This window comes from Cibotium barometz, chromosome 22, assembly GCF_041138505.1.
Source record: "Cibotium barometz isolate CiBa-2024 chromosome 22, ASM4113850v1, whole genome shotgun sequence".
Taxonomy (NCBI): Eukaryota; Viridiplantae; Streptophyta; class Polypodiopsida; order Cyatheales; family Cibotiaceae; genus Cibotium; species Cibotium barometz.
Genome location: NC_141067.1, coordinates 2835001 through 2844328, shown reverse-complemented (window position 1 = coordinate 2844328; position 9328 = coordinate 2835001).

The following is a 9328-nucleotide window of genomic DNA, read 5'->3' as shown; positions in this document are numbered from 1 at the left end:
AATGCACATATTGACAATAATGCAAATGCCCAACTCAATGATAAATATGTCAATAATGCCCATGTTGATGATGATGAATTTGTTATTGTTAATTTTGTTGTCTTTGTAAAAGCCTTTGTAGATGATGTTGGTGAAGTTAGCCATATGAATGGCCTCTTAAGGTAGGCCCTTTTCACCAAAGCTTTAATAAACCTTATTTTATCAACAAAAGCTTGAGATATTTGTGGAGATGATCGTGTTTTGTGCATAGGAAAGGGGTTAGGTACTCTATTTTTCTCTTTATGCTTGTGCCAAAACCCTAGCTTTGCATTTCTACATCCCCTTGGCCCCCTTTCAATACCAACTACTATGAAGATCATACTGGCTTCGCAAACCATGTGCATGTTGGAGGGCGTGAAGGTAGGAATCTAGGCAAAGTAGATCCATGTGACAGAACCCCGTGGCCAGCTAATGCGCAACTTTTAGTACCTCAACCTAGACCTCGAATGATTGAGGGTAGCAGAAAGCAGAAGGTGGAGGCTTGATTTAGTTCCCTGCTATTGGCTGTCTGGGTGTTGTTGTGAACTCTTGGTTTGCCAGTTTGCTACTAGCTTCCCTTCTTCTTTGTTTTTGCTCGTCTCTTGCATCATAGCTAGTGCAAGCCTTTCTACTTTTGGATCTCTCTGATTGGTGAGGTTTGACTCTATACTCCAATTTGTCGGGTGCAACGCCTTCTACGAGATGACTATTAGATCTTTGCCACCGTTTAATTGTTGATGGTGTCTAGCATACACGTGCTGTCATTGTTGTAAGTTGTACTTCTCTCTGGTTTCTACGTTGATGCTACCGTTCCCGACTGTCTCTTTGTGTTGGTCCTTGTAGTAGCTGTTGAAAGCTCATGGATCCAAGCTCCCACATAAAGATGGCGATGATAAGAATGACTTAATCCTATATCAATTAACATGTGATTAAGCTAACCTAAGGTGGATGATACCTAATAATAATCATGATGAATGAACTAAGCTAATTAAGCTTTAGACTCAAGCACAATTAGGTTACAAGATTGAGACTTGTACTCATAAAGAGGCTAGAGAGCTTACTTGATTCATTACTTAAAATGGACCCCTTTTATATGAGGAGAGTACAACAAAGATATGATAGCTCATGTGGGATAACTTGGCTAGGTGACTTGACACTCTAGCATCACTCATTTCAACACCCCCCCTTGATGCTAGATTGGGTACAATTTTTAGGCTTTCTCTCTCTCTCCCCCTTGTGCTAAGCTACGTTGACCCTTATGCTACTTTGGCTATGAATTTCAGCTTGAGTGCATCATATAGCCTCAGAGGCTGATTACATCACACTTTTTATGGAGACAAGAGGGGTGAAAAGCACAATGGTTCTTTCTCTAGAGGAGCGCATCTTGAGCTAGGGTATCTTTGAACTCGATGTAGTTTGCCTGCTTCTTTTTATAATAGCAATCTTCTTCTAGGTGACCAATTTTTCCATAATAGTCACAAACAAGCTTTGGTTTATCTTTATTACGATATTCATTCTTGGTATGACCAAGTTTTCTACAGTGATAGCATCTTGGAAGTTGAGATGTTAATTGATTTATCCTTTGAAATCTTGGTATGACCAAGTTTTCTGCATTGATAGCATCTTGGAAGTTGAGATCTTGATTGATTTATCCCTTGAAATATCCAACCCTTTGTATATAGTGTTTACTCACTTGAATGTGATTTGAATGATTCTTTATCCTTGAATTTTGATTTATGTTCAAGTAGAGATGATTCTATATCTTGAATTTTAGTGTTGGGCACATTTTTAAGTGTAGCAACAAGTGATTCATAAGGTCCTTTGTCTACACTTTTTAACAATACAACAATAGATTCATCTTCCTCAACGACTTTCTTTAATACACTAAGTTGTTGCTTGATACCTTTGAATTTACTGATATGTTGTGCCATGGTCTCGATGTCCTTCTTGTCAAGCTTGTAAAACTGCAAGAGAAGGTTGATCTTTGAGCTCTTTGAGTCGATGCCGAAAATCTTGTTGAGTTCCTGCCATGCCAACTTGGCATTCTTGATGCTGCCAGCAATGTGACTAATCACATCATCATCAATAATTTGAGCGATAAGGCCCAAATCTTTATTGTTTTGGAGTGGATTATCCCCCACTTGTTCATCCTCAATTAGGTGCCAAAGCCCCTTACACATAAGCAAGTACATGGTCTTGCTTTTCCATGTGTAAAACCCATCACCATTAAATCTTGAGATGACTTTTACATGCTCCATTATGAGAAGGGGGTCTTACCTTGAGCCTTGATTTTAGTGCTCAGGTAGTGTCTAACCTTGTTACAAGTGAATAAGGTGCAAAGTACATGCTAGAGATAAACCCAATGTGGCAAAAAAATCACTTATTTGAGCAATGTAAGTGGTTGAGATGAATTTTGATGTAACAAAGAGTTTCCCACAATGGATTTACACCTAATTTTTCCAATTTTGAATTTTGGTCGGTGCAATGAACTAGCTATGACCACCCAAACCATGGAGTGATAAAGCATGGGTATAGGAGCACCATCTATGAGCAAGGAGAAGGGAAAGATTGCCATGAAAGCTGATTAGCTTGTAATTTGATTAGTATGAGTTAATTGTGATTAGCTATTCACATTGGCCTATATACCATGGCCCCCTTTTTACACACTTATTAATGTCCACCCTACTTGGTCTTTGGGCCATAAGCCTATGTCCCCACTTACACTTGGCCCTTTGGCCCAATACAACTTATGCTTGGCCCTTGGCCTCATATGTACAGCTTGTGTCCACACTTATGTATCCATCGCTTCATTACAAACCATCCCCACCCAAATATGTTTCATCCTCGAAACATGCTCAAAGTAGAACCATAGTATGGATGGTTTGCATAAGCATCAACATGAATCACTTCACACTTCTTTGCTAAAGTTGTCCAAAAGAGCATGATTTAAGCCTTTAAGACCTCCAAAACTTCATGAAATTCTCCCCACATTGCCAATCATGGGGCTAAGAAGTGTATATGTCAATTGCAACCATTTGAACCTCTTTTATGCCTCATAAACATTAAATTACAAGAAGTTATTTTTTTACTATTTTGACTCAAGAATGCACCTCTCAGATGTATCAAAAAGGTGTTCCATCCCCTCCAACATAGAGGCGGGATGCCATGTTGCTTCATCTTGAGGTAAACCTTTCCACTTGACAAGGTATTCACACAAAGTACAGTTGTACAACACCTTCTCTCTTTCTCCCAACACCTTCTCAGGTATGTACTCTGCCATGCCATCTTCACTCATGGGTGGAAGCTCATCCAATACTTGCACCTCTGGACCAACATATGCCTTCAAATGTGATACATGAAAGACATCATGTATTCTTATAGTAGATGGAAGTAGAAATTGATAAGCCACTTCACCAACTCTCCTCAATACTTTGTATGGCCCATAATAACGATGTGCAGGCTTTGTATTGGTACTACCTTTGAAAGATCCATATCAAGTCTTCGGTATCCTCAAGAACATAAAGTCTCCTTCCTTGAATTCCAATGGCCTTCAATGTATATCTTCATAATGCTTCATCTTCTCTTGAGACTTATTGATGTTCTCTTTGCATGTTTGCAAAAGAGTTTGCATTCTTTTCACTTCATCCCTTGCATGTGGATTTGCATTCTCTTGCTTGAATGCTATGATCAGTACATGCTCCTTGTAGCCATACATAGCCTCAAAAGGTGACATTCCAATACTATTATGATAGGTGCTATTGTAGACGAACTTCGCCAAAGGCAACTAATCATCCCATGCATGTTGCGTTTCATAGCAATAATGCCTCAAGTAAGTCATCTCAAGCCACTTATTGACCCTTTCGGTTTGACCATCGGTTTCCGGATGATAGGCCGTACTAGGAGTCAACTTAGTACCCATGCTATCAAATAATGTATGCCAAAATGTGACCATCGGTTTCCGGATGATAGGCCGTACTAGGAGTCAACTTAGTACCCATGCTATCAAATAATGTATGCCAAAATGTGCCCATAAACTTCACATCTCGAGCACTTACTATTTGTTGCAGCATACCATGCAACTTAAACACATTTTCCATGAATTGGTGTGCCACCATAAATGCCGAGTGTCTCACTTTTGTTGGTATAAAATGGGTAGCTTTTGTCAATTGGTCAACCACCACATAGATGTTATCCCATCTCCTCTTGGTAGAAGGCAAGTTGGTAATGAAATCTATAGCAATATACGTCTATTTACCCTCTAGAATAGGTAAAGGCTCAAGCAAACCTCTGGGCTTGTGTGTGGGAGGATCCTTGTTGAGTTGACAAGGCTACACTTAGCAACATATTCTTTGACTTCCCTCCATAGGCCTTTCCAATGGAAACTTTTCCTTATGGCATCATAGGTTTTGAACAAACCCAAATGTCCCACCATGGGAGTAGAATGCATCTCATCTATGACCTTTTTCTTGCAGGATGAGTGGGGTACAAGATACACCCTTTCTTTTTGTGATAGAGGAGACCATTTTGTAATAAAAAATGAGGTAAATCATATCAAACACCATGCTGTAATTTTTGCACTATTTGTGAAGCCTCATCATCAAGTATATATTCCTCTTGAATCTCCTCAACCCAATCATTATGCACTTCCGTGATGGTGGCTGATAAAGAACATGCCCACATTCTAGAGAGTGAATCCGCCACACCACATTATCCTTTCCCTTCGTATATATGTGATCTCAGAATCATATTGTTGAAGGGTAGCCAAACCATCTTCTTTGCTTAGGTGAGAGGTTTGATTGAGATAGGAAGAATTGAAGAACCCTGTGGTCACTTCACACATAAAACTTACTTCCATAAAGATAGTGATGCCATTTCTTGATTGCATGCAAACTAGCAATCATCTCTTGGTCATACACATGCATCTCCATCTCTTTGTCATCAAGTTCGCAGCTTTCATAAGCAATGACTCTATGGTCTTGATACAACACCGCACCAATGCCTCTTCCACATGCATCCGCTCTAATAGTGAGAAAGGCTTGGAGAAATCCGGGCATACCAAAGAGAGGTGCTGAAGTAAACATTCTTTTCAGCTCATCAAAACTCTTTTGTGCCATTACATCCCAAAAGAATGCCTCTTTCTTCAACTTATCCATCAAAGGAGCCACGCTATATGTGCATACTTCTCAATGAACCGACGATAGAATGATGAGAGACCTAAGAATCCCCTCACTTGAGTGACATTGGTGGGAGTAGGCCAATTCTTCACACATTCCACCTTCTTAGGGTCCACCTTTATGCTATCAATGCTCACAATATGACCAAGGTATTCCACCTCTTTTGCCATGAATGTACACTTGTGGTTTCTTTGGCATACAAGTGGTTGGCTCTCAATGCATCAAATACCTCCTTCACATGAACCAAGTGCTCCTCTTCACTCTTCCTATACACTAATATGTCATTGAAAAACACCAATACAAACTTGAAGGAGGAATGGCTATAGCACTTTGTTCATCAATGCTTGAAAAGTATCCGTTGCATTACATAAACCAAACGACATCACCATGAAATGATAGAGACCTCTTTCGGTCATCCCCACTTTTCATTCTTATTTGGTGGTAGCCAGACCGTAAGTCAATCTTGGTGAAGAACTTGGCACCCTTCAATTCATCCAAAAGATCATCGATTCTTAGGATTGGGTACCTATTCTTGATGGTGATTTTGTCCTATCCTTCTTCTTCACCAATAAAATGGGTGATGCAAATGGTGATTAACTTGGTTCCACCCAACCAATATAAATGAGATTTTTAACTTACTTTGCCACTTCATCTTTCTCCACTTTTGACAACCTATATGGAGGTTTGTTGATTGGCCTTGCATTTGGCTCCAACTCAATGGTATGATCAACCTCCCTCATTTTTGGTGGCAAGCACTTGGGCATATGAAACACATCTTCATACTCTTTAAGTAACTTCTTCATGCCCACATGTGTAACTTCTCTCTTTTTCATTGTCTTCATCCTTACAAAGCTGTAAAACATACATATAGCCACTCTCCTCCTTCAATTCCCTCTTGAGTTGTGTGCTATTGATCAAGGTTAACTTTGAGGTGCCAAAACCATGCAATGTAATGGTATCTTTCCCATGCATAAACATCAAAAAGCCTTGTTAAAATTCATGGAGAAGGTTCCAAGAGTTGATAGCCAATCACACCCCAAAACCATATCAATTGGCCCCAAATCAAGGACCAGCAATTCAGCTTTGCAAGTGTACTCTTTTGAGAGCATCAATTCCACATTTCTGGAAATCATTGTGCAATCCATGCTATCCCCATTTGTTACTTCAACTTTTCTCTTCATTGTTTGCCAATGCATCCGGGTATAATTTCAGATTTCCCAATGATTTGTAGTTCACAAAACTATGTGTGCTACCACTGTCCACCACCAACACAAATGCAACTCTTCCCTTGACCTTAGCCTTGAATCTCAATGTATGTTCACCTTTGTAACCGGCATAAGATTCATTGGATATGGAACAAAGAGAAGCATTGTGTTCATATGCATTTGTAGCACCCAAAGTATGAGGTAAGCCATCATCATAATCATGAAGATCACTAAGAGAACCACCGGGGTCAAAAGGAAACTCCCCATCCAGCTCTAAAGAATAGTCGACATCCACAACCTCACATGGCCCTTCAAATGGCTCCAATTCTTTGTCACTAGTGTCATCTATCATCTTCGAATAAACCATATTAATCTTGACATTGCGGGCTTTGCACTCCTTCCAATGTTCCTTGCTATACTTCCCACCACATTTGTAGCATAGGTTTTTATCCCTCATCTCATTAATGTGGTCTTCCTTCACAAATTTGGTCTTGGTGACCCCATCATTAGTTGGCTTTGCACCCTCTTGTGAAGGCTTTTGCGCAGTATTGCCACCTTTGAAAGCACCCGCATTGTATGGTTTTCCACCACTACCATAGACGGTAGGAAATTTGGGTACATTTGGAGTGGTAGGAGATGGCTTTGTGAAAGCATTTGACCCATAATCCGGCCGACGGTTCACCCATGTATTTGTATACTTTTCTTCATATACTTCAGCCAAGATCATTGCATCCTTGAGAGTTGTTGGTCTTTGTGCCTTCACATCCGTTCCAATTGCATTCTTTAAGCCCTTGATGTACTTGACTATTTTGAATTCCTAACATGAAGCATAAGTTTGAGAAAATTATGTGTTACTCCTTCACACTCATGTATCTTTGTTGTAGATCATCCCATTCACAAATTATTTTGTCCTTGTGCATCTTGGAAGTGAATGTGTCCCTCATATCTTCTTTGTGATGAAGCGGTGGACACACAAGTGTGGACACAATGTGGACACAAGTTGTACATATTAGGCCAAGGGCCAAGCATAAGTTGTATTGGGCGAAAGGGCCAAGTGTAAGTGGGGACATAGGCTTATGGGGGCCAAAGTTCAAGTAGGGTGGACATTAATAAGTATGTGTGAAAAGGGGGCCATGGTATATAGGCCAATGTGAATAACTAATCACAATTAACTCATACTAATCAAATTACAAGCTAATCAGCTTTCATGGCAATCTTGCCCTTCTTCTTGCTCATGTGGATAGTGCTCCTACACCCATGTCATCACTCGGTCATAGCTAGTTCATTGCAGTGGTATTAGAGATTTCCATTGATCCCATTTTTTCCAAATTTAACCATGATTTGCTGTAGAATTTTCAGCCCTTTTTGTGCTCCAAGAAAACCCTAGAATCCCATAGATTTCATCAAATATCTTGCTCAAACTTCATGTACATGTATTCAAGCATCTAATCAAGCATTAATGGTGATTCTTAGGCATCTTAGACACTTAATATGAGGCTTGGAGAAGGAGCAACTAGGCGACAAATATCAAGGCTGTAGGGCATCGATTTCGTGATTAGAGAGCCAAACAATGGTTAATCCCATGCCTAAATGCTTCATTAGCCATAGAAATAGAGTTCTCAAGTGTTTTCTACCTTGTGGGAGGCCTATTTCTTGAGCTATGAAGTCCATGGACTCTCCAAAAGCTGAAAACAAAGATCCACATTTTTTCTTCAAGGCAAGAGCATTCTCCACCATACACTCATAATCATGGCTTTGTGGTAATCTTTGAGCATTTGCTAAGTTTTTCTTTGCATTTCTTGCTTGAATCTTGGAGTCCTTGAATCTTTCCTTGAGATTTAGGGCTTTCTTCCAAGAAACCCTAATTTTTTGACATGGCCATTCCAACTTGCCATTAACCTTGTCTAATCATCATTAATTACACTAATGATGCCATTACACACAAGCTAATGCTTCAAATAGACCAATGATCAAGCCATTTGTCTCAAGTTTGGGGTTTCTTGATCAAATCCATACACCATTGGATGCCATTGGAACCATTTGATGCTTCTTCAATCATTGGTGTGACATTCAAGTCATCTCTATGCTTAGGAATGTCAAGATACATGTCAATCCACATGCTATTTGCTTCACCTTGATTGTTGCATTGGTGTTGATGTTGTTTGGACAATGGAGCTTAAGAAGATAAAGTATAGCATGGGTACATGCTAATGTAATAATGGATTGTGCATAAGTTCATGCAAAGCATTGTAAGTCATCATACCTACATCTTTGAAGTTCAAATCACACATATCACATCACTTTGTACCCACATTCTATTCCTAGAATCTTGATGTTGAGAGGGTATCCTTGGCATTGGTGGAGAGGCCAAGGGGGAGCATGGCTTGAACTCTCCTTGTCGTGAATGCTTTTGGAAAAGCAGCAAGGAGGGGGATTAGGTACTTGGATGTGAAGAAATGGCCCCAACTTGTGCCTAGTTTTGACCTAGGTGTACGAGGGTGGGAAGTGCTTGGATGGGAGATCGGCAAGCATCAACGCTCTACCATCAACAAAATTGGGATTGATTTCGGCATCAACAACTTCCTACATTTGGCATTGCATTCAAGAAATTGCATGGTCAAATGCAATTATGTCACATGGTAAGGAGAGGATTAGACAATGGCAATGGCAATGGCAATGGCATTGCATAAGCCTATGTCCCCACTTACACTTGGCCCTTTGGCCCAATATAACTGATGCTTGGCCCTTGGCCTCATATGTACAGCTTGTGTCCATCGCTTCATTACAGTTAGCCCAATTTCTACTAATATTATACTAATGATAGTGATTAGTGCTTAATCATAATGATTAAGAGAGCTAAAATTTGGAGCCTTCAATTAAGCATGAGGGAGCAAGCATTGAAGGGGCTTTTTCCTTTAGCTCTTCGCCCTT